Source organism: Pezoporus occidentalis, unplaced genomic scaffold (assembly GCF_034315485.1).
Source record: "Pezoporus occidentalis ecotype Australia unplaced genomic scaffold, CSIRO_AGI_Poc_V1 ctg17, whole genome shotgun sequence".
In the NCBI taxonomy this organism is placed as follows: domain Eukaryota; kingdom Metazoa; phylum Chordata; class Aves; order Psittaciformes; family Psittacidae; genus Pezoporus; species Pezoporus occidentalis.
Window position 1 is genome coordinate 232,670 of NW_026913531.1, and position 16,976 is coordinate 249,645.

Sequence of the window (16,976 nt, forward strand, 5' to 3'; positions counted from 1 at the left end):
CATACATGTGCAACACACATGTAAGTCTCACTTCGCAAATTTAAACCCATTATTAACCCATCAATTCTACAGGTTTTCAGAACTAGGGGAGAGTCAGGTTGGATCTAAGGCAGAAGCTCTTCCCTGTGAGGGTGCTGAGGCGCTGCCACAGGGTGCCCAGAGAAGCTGTGGCTGCCCCATCCCTGGCAGTGTTCAAGGCCAGGTTGGACACAGGGGCTTGGAGCAACCTGCTCTAGTGGAAGGTGTCCCTGCCTGTGGCAGGGGCTGGAACTGGAGGGGCTTTAAGGTCCCATCCAACACAAACCAGTCTGGGATTCGATGATTCCATAACTTTTTAGGTATCTCTGGAACTTCTTATACATGGATAATCTGTAGGAGACACCCTCCAGTAAGCTGTCCTTACAGAAGGAAGGTGGCTCTTCTCTCAGCACAGAACAGGTAGATACCCTTTCATTGGAAGGATTCCTGAGGAGTTTGTCCTCTCCAGGGCCTTGCTGGCAGAGCTGGGCTTCTGGAAGATGCTACTGCAATTCCCAGCACTCTGGGACTGGCACAGCTACATCCAGCTGGGAAAGGAGGCTGTCCTGCAGCAGAGACTCTCCCACCACGCTGCCCAGAACACATTCAATGTGAGACTACTCTCCTTCACCCCAGCCAAAAAACCCTCTTACAGCAACAGGCCACGCAGTAAAACACAGCAAGTGAGGTTTGGAAATGACTGTTTGTGGCAAACTGAAACCAGAAGTTATGCCAGAGCAAGCGTCCAGTGATCAAGTGAGGTTTCATAATCCACGTAACATGTCTACCACCTTGAAAACAGAAAGGAACCACATACAAAAAACCCAGAGACTGGAACAAGTCAGGAACAAGAGAGGTATCACGCTGCTGTCACACTGTCTGCAGGGTCTCACAGGGAAGAGCTTCTGCCTACACTCATCTCAATCTCCCCTCTGGCAGGTTAAAGCCATTTCCCCTTGTCCTGTTCATACAGGCCCTTGCCCAAAGCCCCTCTTCCAGGTTTCCTGTAGCCCCTTTAGGCACTGGAGCTGCTCTGAGGTCTCCTCTTAAGAGCCTTCTCTTCTCCAGGCTGAATCAGCCCAGGTCTCTCAGCCTGGCTCCAGCCCTCACAGCATCTCTGTGGCCAGTTCCCAGGATCCTCCTTGTTACCCTTCTTAAAAATGGGCCGATGTTTCCCTTTTTGCAGTCACTGGGACTGCCACAACTTTTCAAGTATGACTGAGACTGGCTTGGCAACTACATCTGCCAACTCCCTGGGTACTCTGGGATGGATCATGTTGGGTCCTATTTTCAGTGTCCTCAAGCCATCCTGAACCTGATCTTCACTGACTGAGGTTCAGGGGCTTGAGAGATATGGGACGACTGATTAAGACTGAAAACTGAGGCAGAGAATCACTGAGCACCTCAGCTTTCTCCATCTTTCTCCTGAGTAACGGGAATTGTGCCAAGAGAGAAAAAAACAGCACAAGAGCTGCTGAGTACAATGAGCCCAATAAGCGGTAAATACACTTTCTTCTTGTGAAGAATGCCTTACAGGTTCAACACTGTTTCCTGTTTCTGCTATCTTTAGACACCTATTTAAACTTGAGGAACATATGAGTACTAAAATACTAAACACTAGACATCACTACTAACATTAAGAAACCTTGGAGCAACCTGCTCTAGTGGAAGGTGTCCCTGCCTGTAGCAGGGGGATGGAACTGAACGAGCTTTCAGGTCCCTTCAGACACAAACCAGTCTGGGATTCTATGAAGAAAGTTAAGGAATACAAGGCACAGCAGAAGAGACAGATGCAGAAACAGGGCTATGAAGACTATCCTAGTTTTAACAAGTTGTGGCATTGCACACCATAATGAAGAAAAAAACAGAAATTTAATCAAATCAGAGGGATCAGAGGCATTTGATGGCAAAAAATTACAAAATAATAGTAAAAAGAGTGCAGATTTCCAGGACAAGAGACCACAAAGTGGATGGTAACTGCCAGCTTCAAGCACTTGCAACTACCAAGCATTAATCAGAGTTCTGTCCCTGGTTTTAGGCTCTAGTTGATGCAGTTTCTGAGCAGGGCTCTCTCAGGCCTTTCAAACAGTGTGAATGGAAGGCTCCCAAAGCCAAAAGCCACGTTGTACTCCCTGCTGCAAAAGCTGCTTTGGACACGGAAGCATTAAACAGACCCATGTAGGGAAGTCAGCAGTAAGAGGTGTGGAAACAAAGCACACCCTGCTCACCACAAGCCACTCGGTCACCATCGAGGCTGGTGTGTGTGCAGTTGTAACTCAATGAGAACAAAAGCAGAAGACAGAAGAGACTCTCATAGCTCTCACTATTTGCTGGTGAGAGCAGGAGAAGGAACATCCCATCTCTGCAGAATAATTCTGTGGTCTGCATCATTTCCTTTTGTGGAATTGCAGAACCTTCTTACAGAGCTCAGCTTGGTTTTTACATCCTGTCAGTGTGAACCGTCTTCTGCACTCATTCCTTCATTCTTGTTAAGAAGGTTCCAGTCCTCAATAGTAGATCCTCGATGACCACCTTGGACTCCCTAAATCCTACCAACAAGAAGAAAATCATGACCATGTTCAACATGAAACAAGCTACCACCAAGACACCTATATTGGTATGGCAGCAAAGAGAAGGGACCCAACAAAGGAATCCAAGAATCCTTCAGATTGGAAGGGCTCTCTGGAGGTTATCCCAGTCCAACCCCCTGCCAAGGCAGGGCCACCCAGAGCAGATCACACAGGAACGCATTCAGTCAGGTTTGGAATGTCTCCAGAGAGGAAGGCTCCACAACCCTCCTGGGCAGCCTGTTCCAGTGCTCTACCACCCTCAATGGAAAGAAGCTCTTCCTCATGTTGAGATGAAATTTGCTGTTTCTGGCCATTGCTCTTCATCTTGTCACTGGGCAACACTGAAAATACTCTGGCACCGTCTTCCTGGCACCCAGCCTTAAGATACTGATCAGCATTGATGAGATCCCCTCTCAAACTCAATATAAAGCCACAGCCAAAGAGGTAAAAATCTCATATTATTGTCTTATCAACCAGAATGGAAAAGCCCTTTAAGCTCATCCAGTCCAACCATTCCCCAGCACTGCCAAGGCCATCACTAACCCGTGGCACTGAGGCCTCAGCTACACGGTGTGTGAACACTTGCAAGGACGGTGACTCCAGCACTGCCCTGGGCAGCCTGTTCCAGTGCCTGAGCACCCTTTGGGGAAGGAATTGTTCCTCATCTCCACCTAAACCTGCCCTGGTGCAGCTTGAGGCTGTTTCCTCTTGTCCCATCCCTTGTTCCTTGGGAGCAGAGTCCAGCCCCCTCCTGGCTCCATCCTCCTGTCAGGCAGTTGTAGGGAGCAATAAGGCCCCCCCGAGCCTTCTCTTCTCCAGACTGAACCCCCCAGGTCCCTCAGCCATTCCCCATCACACTTGTGCTCTAGGAGATACAAAATTAACAGAGAGACACATAAGAAAGCAGGATGGAGAAATAGATCTCTAAGGTTTATAGAAGTCTGCAATGAAACATACATCAACTCTTGTATGGTCATGTAACAGCTCCTACTGCCCTTCCTTACACCTCCTTAGCATTCACAGCTACTTATTCTATGTCCAGAAAAGCATTATACTCCATGAGACTTCAACATGCTCTGAGTTTCAGGGATGTAATGGTAACAAGGCCAAGTGCAGGAGTGTTTGAAGCAGCTGCCTAACCTCAAGCGCTAAAGGGATGAGAACATGGTCAGGAATTGGGGTTTTAAGTATCTTTAATAGGAACAAAATCTCTCAAACTGATGTATTTCAACAGACTTGGGTTGAGATGATGAAACAGGCTATTCCAACATTAGTACAAGGATGGCAGTTTTCACTTTGACAGAGTTTTCCATGCTGAAGTGAAATAACTTGTGCTGGAACTGGATGATCTTAAGGTCCTTTCCAACCCAAACCATTCTGTGATTCTGTAAGAGGGAAAGGTTTCTCAACTGAAGAATGCCCATTTTTCCCTCCCAGGTTGTCATTAAATGAAAGTTAGGGATCATCTTTTAATTTAACCTTGACAGTGCTTCAAGAATGGATCTTCAGTGCCGAGCACATCAAATGCCGGGAGTTCCCCAACTATCCTTCTACTTACCCTGTTCTGAAACTACCACTGTTTGGCATCAGTGTACTCCAGAAAGGGAAACTTCAGTTTCCAGGCACACTGGATGCAGTTTTGGTTTTCCTACCTTTAACACAGGGCTGAGAAGGAAAAGGAAGCATTTATGAACTCTGTAGGCAAGAAGCCAAGCAGAGCCCAAGCCTCAGCTTCCAACTAATGACAATCTCCCCTTCTGCAAGTGAAGAGGCTTTCTAGACAGAGTCACTTCTCTAGTTGGGATTTCTTAATTTCTTGAATCTGCTCAGAAAAAGCAAAAGCAGAATGTCTAAAACAGCACTGAGATGCCTTCACGATGCATGAAGCAACATGCTATGCCCGTCTTGGGTGAGAAGAGCCTCCTCCCAGAAGCACAGGTCCCAGGGCTGGGAAGAAGGGTAGGAATGAGGTTTTCCTGGTAAACTGCCTCAACATTCTCTCATTTCATCACAGATAACCTCAAGTGCCACCTGAAATCTCATGTTTAACAATTATCTGTGAATACACCCTACAGATATGCTAAAGAAGAGAAGCTGAGTGGAGACCTCAGAGCAGCTTCCAGCGTCTGAAGGGGGCTACAAGAATGCTGGAGGGACTCTTCATCAGGGACTTGCAGCGACAGGACAAGGGTGATGGGCTCAAGCTGAAACAGGAGAAGTTCAGGTTAGATCTAAGGCAGAAATTCTCCCCTGTGAGGGTGCTGAGACACTTGCACAGGGTGCCCAGAGAAGCTGTGGCTGCCCCAACCCTGCCAGTGTTCAAGGCCAGGTTGGACACAGGGGCTTGAAGCAACCTGCTCTAGTGGAAGGTGTCCCTGTCTGTGGCAGGGGGTTAGAGCTGAATGATCTTAAGGTCCTTTCCAACCCAAGCCATTCTATGATTAACCTTTTTAAATCCATTTGAGCTTGGCGTCAAAAGTGTTCCCTGACCTTAAACCACAGCAAAGTTTCAAACTCTTTGGAAAAGTACTTTTTAAAGCAGCTGGATGGAATTCCCTGTGTGTCATTGCTCCTCCCAGCCATGCTGAGTTACAAAACACCACCTCCTCACATTCACTTTCCCTCTCTCAGACACGGAATGGGATAAAACCTCTTCAAGACACACCAGTCAGTCCTTAAAAACTACTGATCTATTGAAAGCAGAAGGGGTAAAGCATGAGTATAAAGACAACACTGATCACAATGTGCAGTGAACACACTGGTTTAGCTGTCTACAGTGATTATATTGTGTGCATTACTTATTGCTTCCAGTTAAATTGTTTAAGAAATCCAAAAGGATGGTATAAGTTACGGAGCAGGATAAGGTGAAAACTTCAAGCTGTGTACAGCAGATGAATTAAGAGGAAGCTGCTCTGAAATGTGAAACTGGAGAGCTGTTAACGTTTCTTTTTCTGTAAATAAGAAGTTAAGTCCCAGGCTTTGTTCTGATCTAATTGACACTAAAAGCCAAAATCTTCATAAAACTTACTTTAAAAGGATGCAAACAAAAAGGAGCATTTGGTAAAAGTGAGAACTTCCTCTTAAAGATGATGGGTAAATTCCTTGGATACATCAATGAAGAGAACAGACACATTAGTGCTTTTGGGACCACAACTAAATAGTTATAATTCAAAAGTACTGTGAATTTTCTCATTTTACTAACCATATTCAACCATCTAGCTGTCATTCTTTCACCTACCTCATACCACAAACATCATTCCTACCACAGTGCACTTACTCTCCCCGTACTGAAGTTCCCAGTTCTGCAGACCTGGGGAAGTCCTGAACTGCAAAAGGATGTTACAGGGATTACCAGCTGTGAACAGCTCAGAATAAGCCTTCCATAAGTGGGTACTTCTTCACCAAGCTGCCATCCCCACCACCAGCCTGCTCTTATTTGTAGCCAAGGCAGAGCTTGTCTGAGATAGCAAGAGGCTGCTCAGAGCCCTGCAGATCCTCCAAACAATCCCCCTCACACAGCTTCTCAAATTGCATTTTCCTTCCTTACCCAACAAGTAAAACAGAGCTAAATCAGAATATGAGAACATGAGGATAAACATGGTGGGGTCAGGGTTCACATTCCTGCTGCTCTAGATAACTCCTGCTATTTTTCTCTTAAAGCTGTTTCTAGCTCTTGCATTTGGGGAGAAGAAAATTCATTGTGCTCATTACAACTGTGCTCATGCCTCTTGTCCAGGCTGCAAGCGGTGTTCAGCAGGGGAAAAGGCAGTAAGAAATACCCAATGCTGCTGACATCCAGCAAAGCAGGAGCCAGAGATCTCCCTGTCCTAGCAGGAGCCCTGCCTGCTCAGCAGGCCTGGAAGCCCAGAGTGGTTTGTATGGACTGCTCTGTCCATGGGGATTAGGCATGGAATCATGGAAAGGTTTGGGTTGATGGGACCTTAAAGCTCCTCCAGTTCCAACCCCCTGCCACAGGCAGGGACACCTTCCACTAGAGCAGGTTGCTCCAAGCCCAGGTCCAACCTGGCCTTGAACACTGCCACGGATGGGGCAGCCACAGTTTCTCTGGGCACCCTGTGCCAGCACCTCAGCATCTTCATTGTAAAGAATTTCTTCCTCACATCCAGCCTGAATCTCCTCTGCCAGTTTAAAACCATCACCCTTGTCCTCTCATAACAGGCCCTGCTAAAAAGTCTCCCCCCACCTTTCTGAGAGACCCTTTTTAAGAACTGAAAAGCCACAATAAGGTCTCCCCAGAGCCTTCTCTGCTTGAGGCTGAACAAGACCAGTTCTCTCAGCCTTTCCTCACAGAAGTGCTCCATGATCTGATCATTTTTGTGGCCTCCTCTGGCCTCTCTTCAACAGGTCCATGTCCTTCCTGTACTGAGGACTCCACAGCAGGATGTCATGCTCCAGGAGGGGTCTCACCAGAGCAGGACCACCACCTGTTGGCCCCCCTCTGGCTCCTCTAGACTGCAAGCACACATGTCCAACCTTTCACCCAACAATACCTCCAAGTCCTTCTCCTCAGGGCTACTCTCATTCCCTTCATCCCCCACCCTGTGTTGATACTGGGGACTGCCCCAATCCATGTGGCAGGACCTTGCATTTGCCTTGTTGGACTTCATGAGGTTTACAGTGGGCCTACTTCTTCAGCTTGTCCAAGTCCCTCTGGATGGCATCTCGCCACTTGGGTACTTTCCTTTAGGGCATCTACATCAACAGAACTAGACACAGAATCATAGAACCATAGAACAGTCAGGGTTGTAAAGGACCTTAAGACTGCACAGTTACAACCCCCTGCCATGGGCAGGGATACCTCACCCTAGACCATGTCTTCTGCCTTTGCAGGTGGACATCTCAAAGTCCTCCAAAGCTATCCATCGTATTTCTGAGCTGGGGTATGCAATGAAAGACAAACCCACAGCTATGTGAAGCAAGGAGCTGTCTGTAAGAACAAGCTGCTGTTTCTGAACATTAACAGCTTTCTGGAGAGCATTTCTAAATGGGAACGTGCAGAATTAAAGTGTCACTCAAACACCTGCTGTTTGCCAACAGTGCACACCAGGAATGTCTGAATATTTAGAAGGTATGTGGAGGCTCCAGTCAAGCAGCACAACACCACACAAGGCAATCCCTGGCTGCACACTGGGGCTGGAGAGATGGTCAACAACAGAAATGTAAGAAATCAGTAATATTGCCCCTTACTGTGCATGTTTTGAGGTAATCTCTGCTCTTCATCGTCTTCCTTATATGATCAGAATGCCCAAAGCCTCCACGCTCCTCTGTGAGGCCCATAATGACTGGGTTTGCCTCACTGCACATCATCCTTCCAATGATCCTGTAATCATTTACAAGGGACAAGAAAACTGGAGAGGGGCTTTGGACAAGGGACTGTAGGGACAAAACAATGGGGAATGGCTTTAATCTGCCAGAGGGGAGACTGAGATGAGATCTTAGGCAGAAACTCTTCCCTGTGAGGGTGCTGAGGCGCTGCCACAGGGTGCCCAGAGAAGCTGTGGCTGCCCCATTCCTCCAGTGCTCAAGGCCAGGTTGGACACAGGGGCTTGGAGCAACCTGCTCTAGTGGAAGGTGTCCCTGCCCGTGGCAGGGGGCTGGAACTGGAGGAGCTTTAAGTTCCCTTCCGACACAAACAAGTCTGGGATGCTATGATTTTCACTTTGTGGCCTGGATTTTATTTAACAGTTCTTCTAGGGGAAAGTGGGAAGCGACCTTTTAGAGCCTTCACCTGAGCACCATTAAGTCTAGTCCAAAGGTCTCTCTCTACCTGTTCTAGAAAAAGTCAGGAGGCATCTGCAAAAGTAACAGGTGATTAAAATTCATGTTTTAAAGTTTCACATGTCCATTCCAGATCTGAAGATTTAAAATACATGGCTCAAGTTCCACATTATCACAAAACTCATAGGGCCCTGCAACGCTTCCTTGGCTGCTGTAACAAAAATAACACCACCACAGTGCGTTTCCTGCTTCCCCTGGATCTCTGGTGAACTTGTCACAGAATCATAGGTCTCCCCTTAAGGAGCCTTCTCTTCTCCAGGCTGAACCAGCCCAGCTCTCTCAGCCTGGCTCCAGAGAACAGCTGCTCCAGCCCTCAGAGCACCTCTCTGGCCTCCTCTGGCCTCACTCCAACAGCTCCACATCCTTCCTGTGCTGTTGCCCCAGAGCTGGATCAGGACTGCAGGGGGGGTCTCCCCAGAGCTCAGCAGAGGGGCAGGATTCCCTCCTAGAGCTGCTGCTCACGCTCTGCATGTGCAGCCCAGCACACAAGGGGTTCTGGTCTCAAGCACACACTGAAGCCAGGTCATGGGGAGCTTCTTCTCACCCAACACCCCAAATCCTTCTCCTGAGGCTGCTTCACCCAGTCTCCCCCAGCCTGTGTTTGTGCTGGGATTGCCCTGACCCAGGTTCAGAACCTTGCACTTAGCCTTGTTCAATTTCATGAGGTTTACACATTCCCATTTCTCCAGGTCCCTCTAGGTCCCATCCCTTCCCTCCACTATGACACTGCACCACATAGCTCCGCGTCATCACAAACTTGCTGAGGGTGCTCAAGCCCGGTATCCATGTCACAACAAAGATGTTGAATAAGATCAGTCCCAAAACTGACCCCTGAAGAACAGCACTTGTCATAGGTCTCCACTTGAGCGTTGAGCCATTGACCACAACTCTTTGAGTGTGACCATCCGGCCAGAATCTTATCCACCGGGAGGTCCATCCAGATTTTGTCTTCCTCTTCATACCTGGATTCTATATTTGTGTTGTTTTGCCCAGGATTATCCCTGCAGTCAGTACTGTAGGTACCAGAGGCTACCCTGAGCCTCACTGACTATGGGCACACGTACAAGACATCCACAGCATTTTCCACCCTTTCATAATGTTCCCGGTATTCCAAGCCCAGTAAAACGGAGAGTGGATGCCAGCAATCCCCAGGCAACTCCTGCTGGAAACTGGGAGGAAAACACCAACATTTACTGATTTATTGTTTCTATTTAAGCCTATTTAAGCCCATTCCTGATATAATAAAATATTTAACATTTTCCACTTACTTACTAAGTGGAACCACATGGAAATGCTGAGAGAAGTACATTATCCTGCTTGTTTCCACCAAGAAAGGATTCCTGAGTCCTTCTGACTTTCCTGTAACATCCCTTCTGTTATGAACACAAAAGGACAAACGGAACTTCAGCAGCTACATCACAACTGAGGAGTCTTCCCTAGGTCGTGTTTAATGCAGTCAGGTGCTTTCGTCTTGACAGCTAGGATTCCTGATGTGAATTTTAAGATTATTTTATGCTTTTCCTCCCTTGAGTTTTAATACAAAATCTCTTTTTATTTCCTCGATAAGAATAATTAGTTTTCATCTTTCCTATACAGAGAAAGAGATAAAAAAAATAACAGAATCAAGGAATGGTTTGTGTTGGAAGCTTAAAGCTCCTCCAGTTCCAACCCCCTGCCATGGACAGGGACACCTTCCACTAGAGCAGGTTGCTCCAAGCCCCTGTGTCCAACCTGGCCTTGAACACTGCCAGGGATGGAGCAGCCACAGCTTTGCTGGGCACCCTGTGCCAGCGCCTCAGCACCCTCACAGGGAAGAGCTTCTGCCTAAGAGCTCATCTCAATCTCCCCTCTGGCAGGCTAAAGCCATTCCCCATAGGCCTTGGGTTTCATCTAAGTCAGGAGCTTTCTGCATCCAGTCAATGCTTGCAGCTTCCTCTGGATCCTCAAGAACTCCTTCACTGTCCACCAATTCTGCAGCCAGGCTCTCCCTCTGCCCCTTGCTCATCTGAGCTGTATCCCACACTCTCCTGAATCACAAGTTTCTTTCCTGCTGTATTTTCACACACTCTCAACTCTTCTGCCTGCCCTATCCCATCCTCTGGGAATCTCTTCCCCCAGATATGCTCAGATGATCCCAGGAAGGAGCCACTTCCCCTCCTTCCAGAGGGCTCTACCTGACCCAAGTGCCAGAGCCAGGAAACAGCAGACAAGCAGCCCTCCTGTGATGCAACAGTGGTCCTTTTGAAGAAACAAGACACTTTAACATACAAACAGAACAGATCTTGATCCTGGAATGATCTTTGAGATACTGTCAAGGATATCAGTACAGTGCTGCAGCCAAAGAGGCAGAAGTAACCACAGAATCAGAGAATCAACCAGGTTGGAAAAGCCCTTTAAGCTCATCCAGTCCAACTGTCCCCCAGCACTGCCAAGGCCATCACTAACCCATGGCACTGAAGGCCTCGGCTACACGGTGTGTGAACACTTGCAGGGACGGTGACTCCAGCACTGCCCTGGGCAGCCTGTTCCAGTGCCTGAGCACCCTTTGGGGAAGGAATTGCTCCTCATCTCCATCTAAACCTGCCCTGGTGCACCTTGAGGCCGTTTCCTCTTGTCCCACCCCTTGTTCCTTGAAAGCAGAGCCCAGCCCCCTCCTGGCTCCATCCTCCTGTCAGGCAGTTGTAGGGAGCGACGAGGTACCCCTGAGCCTTCTCTTCTGCAGACTGAACCCCCCAGGTCCCTCAGCTGTTCCCCATCACACTTGTGCTCCAGGCCCTGCATCAGCTCTGTTGCCCTTCTCTGGCCTCACTCCAGCATGTCAGAAGTCATTCCAACAAAGATCAAGCAAGTAAACAGGAGGCATGACATCACCCAAGTATCCCACATTGCATCTCACTGCTCGAGGTCTGCTTTGCTTCTCTCAGAACAGGCAGCAGAGCTCAAAAAGTGCAGCTGGTCTGATCAGCTTCTCTTAAAAGAGACTGAGCAGAACATGAAGCAGCCCAGCTTCTAATGGAAGATGCATTAAACTTGCCTTGATTCATGACTACAGCACAGAAGAACAGGAGATACAGCAGAAGGCATGAATGGTATTAAGGAGGTGCACAGTTATTTACAGCCCCCAGTAAACCCAAGAACAGGGATACCTCAAAGTTATCAAGCAGCCAAGAAATGCCATAGAACTTACTGCCATAGATGGTTATGGAGACCGAAAGCTCAGCGGAGCTCAAGACCCCAGCTGGTTGCACCAGTTCCTATCAAGCAGGTTTATAAAGGACCCTCAAAGGTTTTACAGCCAGAATGTTTCAGACAGGTCACTCACCCAGGTGACTGGCAGATGGTGGCACTGCCTACCCTGCACTTGCACTGCTCTGAACTTCTCCTGTGTCCATTGACAGCAAGAGCAGGTAACTGAGGGTGCTGAGAAGGGATGAGCAGAATTTGCCAGACTGGGCTACATCGTTTCCTGCTACTATTTATCTCTATGTATGTCACTGACCCACATGATTACTAACCTCTGGGCACCATCCATATGCTCTAGATCCCAGATGGCTTCCAGAGCAATGTTCACAGAGCCATAGTTTTAGTTGGAAGGGACTTCAAAGCTGCTCCAGTTCCAACCCCTGCCACAGACAGGGACACCTTCCAGTAGGGCAGGTTGCTCCAAGCCCATGTCCAACCTGGCCTTGAACGCTGCCAGGAAAGGGGCAGCCACAGCTTCTCTAGGCACCCTGTGCCACCACCTCAGCACCCTCACAGGGAAGAACTTCTGCGTAAGAGCTCATCTCGGTCTACCCTTAATTTTCACCAGTTCCCAGCCATCAGGTCTGACACACAACATAAATATTACCAGCTCCCTCAGCAGCAGCATCTTTATTCACAGCTCACCTAAAGCCGCACTTTTTCTGCAATAAAACTCAGTGTCTGCTCCTTCCTTGTGGAGTTTTAAGAATTCCTTTAATTCATAACTTATTCCCCTGGGAGACGTTGCTTTACACAAGATCTCTTGCCTTTGTATCATTAAGAAAGCTCTTCATAACCAAATCAGCAGCAGAACAATGATCAAGTCAGCCAGCTCCAGGTGATACCAAGGAGGATCCCAGGGCTCCCATAGGCAGTCAGTCCATATCCCAATAATTCTGAGTTGTAAATCCTCAGTGTAATCCCATGCTGCACCAAAGAGCAGTTCCTCTTGTTTGCTTCACTGCCAGCTTGATAACTTTGTTGGATGCTTCCAATGTCTCACCTTATGAAAACCAGTGAGTAACCATGGCCTGGTCACTCTGACTACCCCGACGACAAAATGTACTTACTACATGTCATTTCCATACTGCTACTTCTTGGAAGAGCCACAAGTGCTTCCCAGAATTACAGACAGTCACTAGAAAGAAAGAAGTCCTATCTTCTTCCCATCAGCTTAAGTTCTGAGAGACACTTACCAGCTAAACCTGGTTTTAGGGAGTAACCTGACCCACATCCCATGACTAGACTGCAGAGCTGAGCTGCTCAGCTGTAAGGAACCAGTTCTCATCTCCTCAGAAGGACCATCCCAGGGCCACTACAGCTCCCTCTCAAATGACTTTGGGTACTAAACAGCAAGAACAATCTCAGCAGCAACCACCAGAACACATAATATAATATGTTGTCATTACTGAGCTTAAAAAAGAGATGTACATACCTTCAGTAGAAGTTATTTCAAATGTGAAATCTTCTCCACGGACAGAGAAACATTTGGGTTACAGTTCCTGGAATACTCCCAGTTTCAGAAAATTATTTTCATCCAGTGTGAATTCTTCCTCAAGCTTCCTATCCTGGAAAAGATTGGAAAAAGCTGTTATTAACCAAAGGTAACTGAAAGCCAAAGAGTTTTTTACCACCATAAAGAAACTCCCATGCAACCCTTCAACCCAACGAGAGCTCTGAGCAAGACCATGGGTGACCAACACTCTGCAAAGCTACCAGCACCACATCAGACATTCTCTTTCCACTTGTGCTCCTTCTGCAGCACAGGGCAAACATGTTCTTCCCCTGCTGTGGCAGTGACGGGTTAACAGCCCCAGCCCCTCGTGGCCCTTGCTCTGCTGTGAGACTTGTACCTCATTCAAGAACACATGCTTGTTTTCTTGACATGGTTTCAAAAAGCAAGTTGTAAGTTGTCAGGGAAACGTGAGGGTCATTTTCACTTGTTCCAAGAATAATTGCAGCAACACCACACGTATCTCACGTTCGGTCAGGGGCCCCAGCACCTCTAGGCGGCAGCAAGGAACCCGCCCCCACAAGAGCCCTTGCCGTGGTTTTAAAAGGGGATTCATAGATGGAAGTGGGAAGAGAACTAAGCTTGGCTTAACTTGTTGAGTCCCACCCACAGCTGCAGAGCCTTGGTGAAGAGGGTTTAACCAAGCCCCTGTCTCTATCCAGGTATTCTATTTTTTTTTTTTTTATGCTAGGATCCTGATCAAAGAGAAGACAACAGCAGCCAGACCCTGCATCAAATGGTGTTCTCTCACTACCCCAACAGAAAGAGAATGCTCACATTGATGCTACATCTCCAACCAGCCTTGACATCTTAACATCACAACCCAGAGCAGCACAGGAGTGTAACACAGCACTAACAGACAGAATAGACAGAATAATGTATTTTCTCATCTTCTTCCCCTTCCTTCTTCATCTTCCCCCAACACAAGAGGGACGTGGAGCTGCTGGAGAATTCCAGAGGAAGACACAGAGATGCTGTGAGGGCTGGAGCAGCTCTGCTCTGGAGCCAGGGTGAGAGAGCTGGGCTGGGTCAGCCTGGAAAAGGCTCCTTAAGGGGAGACCTTAGAGCAGCTCCAGTGCCTGCAGGGGCTATAAGAAACCTGAATACTGTTAAGACTGGGCTAGACAGGGTGCTGGGCCATCTAGTCTAGGTCATGCTTTGCCTAAAAAGGTTGGAGCAGATGATCTTTGAGGTCCCTTCCAACCTTGAATTCTGTGATTCTGATTTACCACGCCAAAAGCCAGGGATGTTTTTCCAAGCTTACACAATCCATATTAAGGTGTCAGCAAACTGACTGCACAGTGTCCCGCTCTCCCTCAATGCTTCTTTTCACCCCATGTACATGTTGTAAGACCCATGAAGAACAGGAGCAAGGACCCATCTTGTTCTTCCTGACAGCACATTTCACATCAGTATCTTAAGGACACAGTCATGTCACACCTTTCTGAAGTGGCCTTCCTGGATTACAGAATAGTGGAAGCAACCCGACGTGACACTGTTCTTCTGACTTGAAGAAGAGCAAGAACTTAACCTCCAACACTTCAAGTGACTGGCATCAGCCTCCAGCTCTGTCATCCTTCAGTTTGATACTCCATTCCTCTCAATTTTCTTCAATTTCTTCCATTATTTAACTGAAACAGCTCATAAATTCCCAGCTAAGAGCAGCAGGACAATGGGATCCACCGCTTTTCAGCAAAGTCAGAACAGATGAGTAATGGGGTTAAGTCCTTTCCTACATCCCGAACACACACTGCTGCAATTTCAGCCTGATTCTCTCCTGAGCCATGCGCTTTGTCTGACAACTGATTGGAAACAGAGCACAACAAAGTGGTGCCAGTAAATAGGAGTTTATATTTTCTACCTTTTCTCCAGGCATTTTGCATTTTTGCATAGGCTGGAGAGAACAAACCCAGCAGGTCAAACTTAACCCCCTAAGTCACAGGTTTTAGAGGAAATCTAGCCTAACTTAGGCCATAGAGAATCCATAAAGAGAAGCCTTCAGAGACACAACTGGGAATCGTGTGAATTCAAGGTGACAGCTTTCCTTATTCCAACTGCACTTTTTTGATTCTTAGGAATTCAACTGTCTGAGGATGCTCCTGTGCTAGACCTGCACTTGTTCTTCAGGCCTCCAGCACACACATCCCAGATTGCTCTCACTCTGACCTTCTCACTGGTGTGGCAGCATGCCCAAAACCAGTCAATGGGAAACTGGTTATTGTGAATGACAATCACAGAACCCCAGACTGGTTTGGGTTGAAGGGACTTTAAAGCTCATCCAGTTCCAACCCCTGCCATGGGCAGGGACATCTTCCACTAGAATAGGTTGCTCCAAGCCACATACAACCTGGCCTTGGACACTGCCAGGGATGGGGCAGCCACAGCTTCTCTGGGCACCCTGTGCTAGCGCCTCAGCACCCTCACAGGGAAGAACTTCTGCCTAAGATCTAAATCTAGCCTCTTTCATCTTAAAGCCAGAAACGCAACTCAGACACAGCCCTCGAGCCTGCAGAATGTATCCCAAACCCAACTATGGCAGCAGCATGGGAGCCAGGAGACCTTGGATGCTTCTTGCAGTGCTCCTCTGCTTAAAAAAAAACAAAACATTAAAACCAGAGCACACATAAGGAAGCTGCTGGCAAGCAGAGAACTCTCCTTGAGCTCCTCTTGCTTTGGTACCTGCTTCTGTGGGGGAAGCAGGGAAAAGCAACCTGGCTGCACCAAGGCTCCTAGGGGCTGGAATGCTGCCTCCCTGCAGAGAATCCCTGTGCACAACTTCTAGTAATACTTGGAAAGAGAGATTGTTTATCTGGAAAAGACGTGAAGAGGAAAACACTGAGACGAATGAGAATCCCTTGATAAAAATAATCAAAAGGTATATTTAACTCATAAGAAAAAGAGCATCTCACTGGCATCCTGGCCTGCATCAGCACCAGTGTGGCAGCAGGGCCAGGGCAGTGATTGTGCCCCTGCACTGGGCACTGGTGAGGCTGCACCTCGAATCCTGTGTTCAGCTCCGGGACCCTCACTGCAAGAGAGACATTGAGGTGGTGGAGCAGGGCCAGAGAAGGGCAACAGAGCTGGTGCAGGGCCTGGAGCACAAGTGTGATGGGGAACAGCTGAGGGACCTGGGGGGTTCAGTATGGAGAAGAGAAGGCTCAGGGGTACCTCGTCGCTCCCTACAACTGCCTGACAGGAGGATGGAGCCAGGAGGGCGCTAGGCTCTGCTTCCAGGGAACAAGGGATGGGACAAGAGGAAACGGCCTCAAGGTGCACCAGGGCAGGTTTAGATGGAGATGAAGAACAATTCCTTCCCCAAAGGGTGCTCAGGCACTGGAACAGGCTGCCCAGGGCAGTGCTGGAGTCACTATCCCTGCAAGTGTTCACACACCGTGTAGCCGAGGCCTTCAGTGCCATGGGTTAGTGATGGCCTTGGCAGTGCTGGGGAACAGTTGGACTGGATGAGCTTAAAGGGCTTTTCCCACCTGGTTGATTCCACAATCTCTGGCTGCCTATCTTAACAGCTGGAGAACACAAGAGGGAAGCAAGACTCTTACCTTCACTGTACAACCAGTGACACCTCCCAGCAGTCAGTACTGGGATGCAAGTCCATGAAGAAAGGATGTGAGCATTTGATAATATTACATAAAAAGCAGCTATTTTTAAAGAAACTGATACTCTTCCCACTGCCTTCGCTGCTTGCATGCAGTTGATCAGGAATATCAAACAAGATTAATGAAACTCAAGCTTTTATATAAGCAATAGTATCCCTCAAGACATTACTAATTAAGTTAGTTATGCAAATTGAGGGGGAAAAAGACATTTATGCAGGG

General features: G+C 47.9%; 1 protein-coding gene across 6 annotated transcripts in view; it reads right to left on the bottom strand.

The window, feature by feature from the left end:
• PPP6R2 (protein phosphatase 6 regulatory subunit 2) overlaps window positions 1–16,976 on the bottom strand; it is a 90,751-nt gene that overhangs the window by 49,762 nt on the left and 24,013 nt on the right. For all 6 annotated transcript variants that reach the window (XR_009963837.1, XM_062613644.1, XM_062613641.1 and 3 more), the window contains one exon: window positions 13,066–13,198. The gene's annotated coding sequence lies outside the window, so the exon portion shown is untranslated. The remainder of the gene's footprint in view (window positions 1–13,065; window positions 13,199–16,976) is intronic.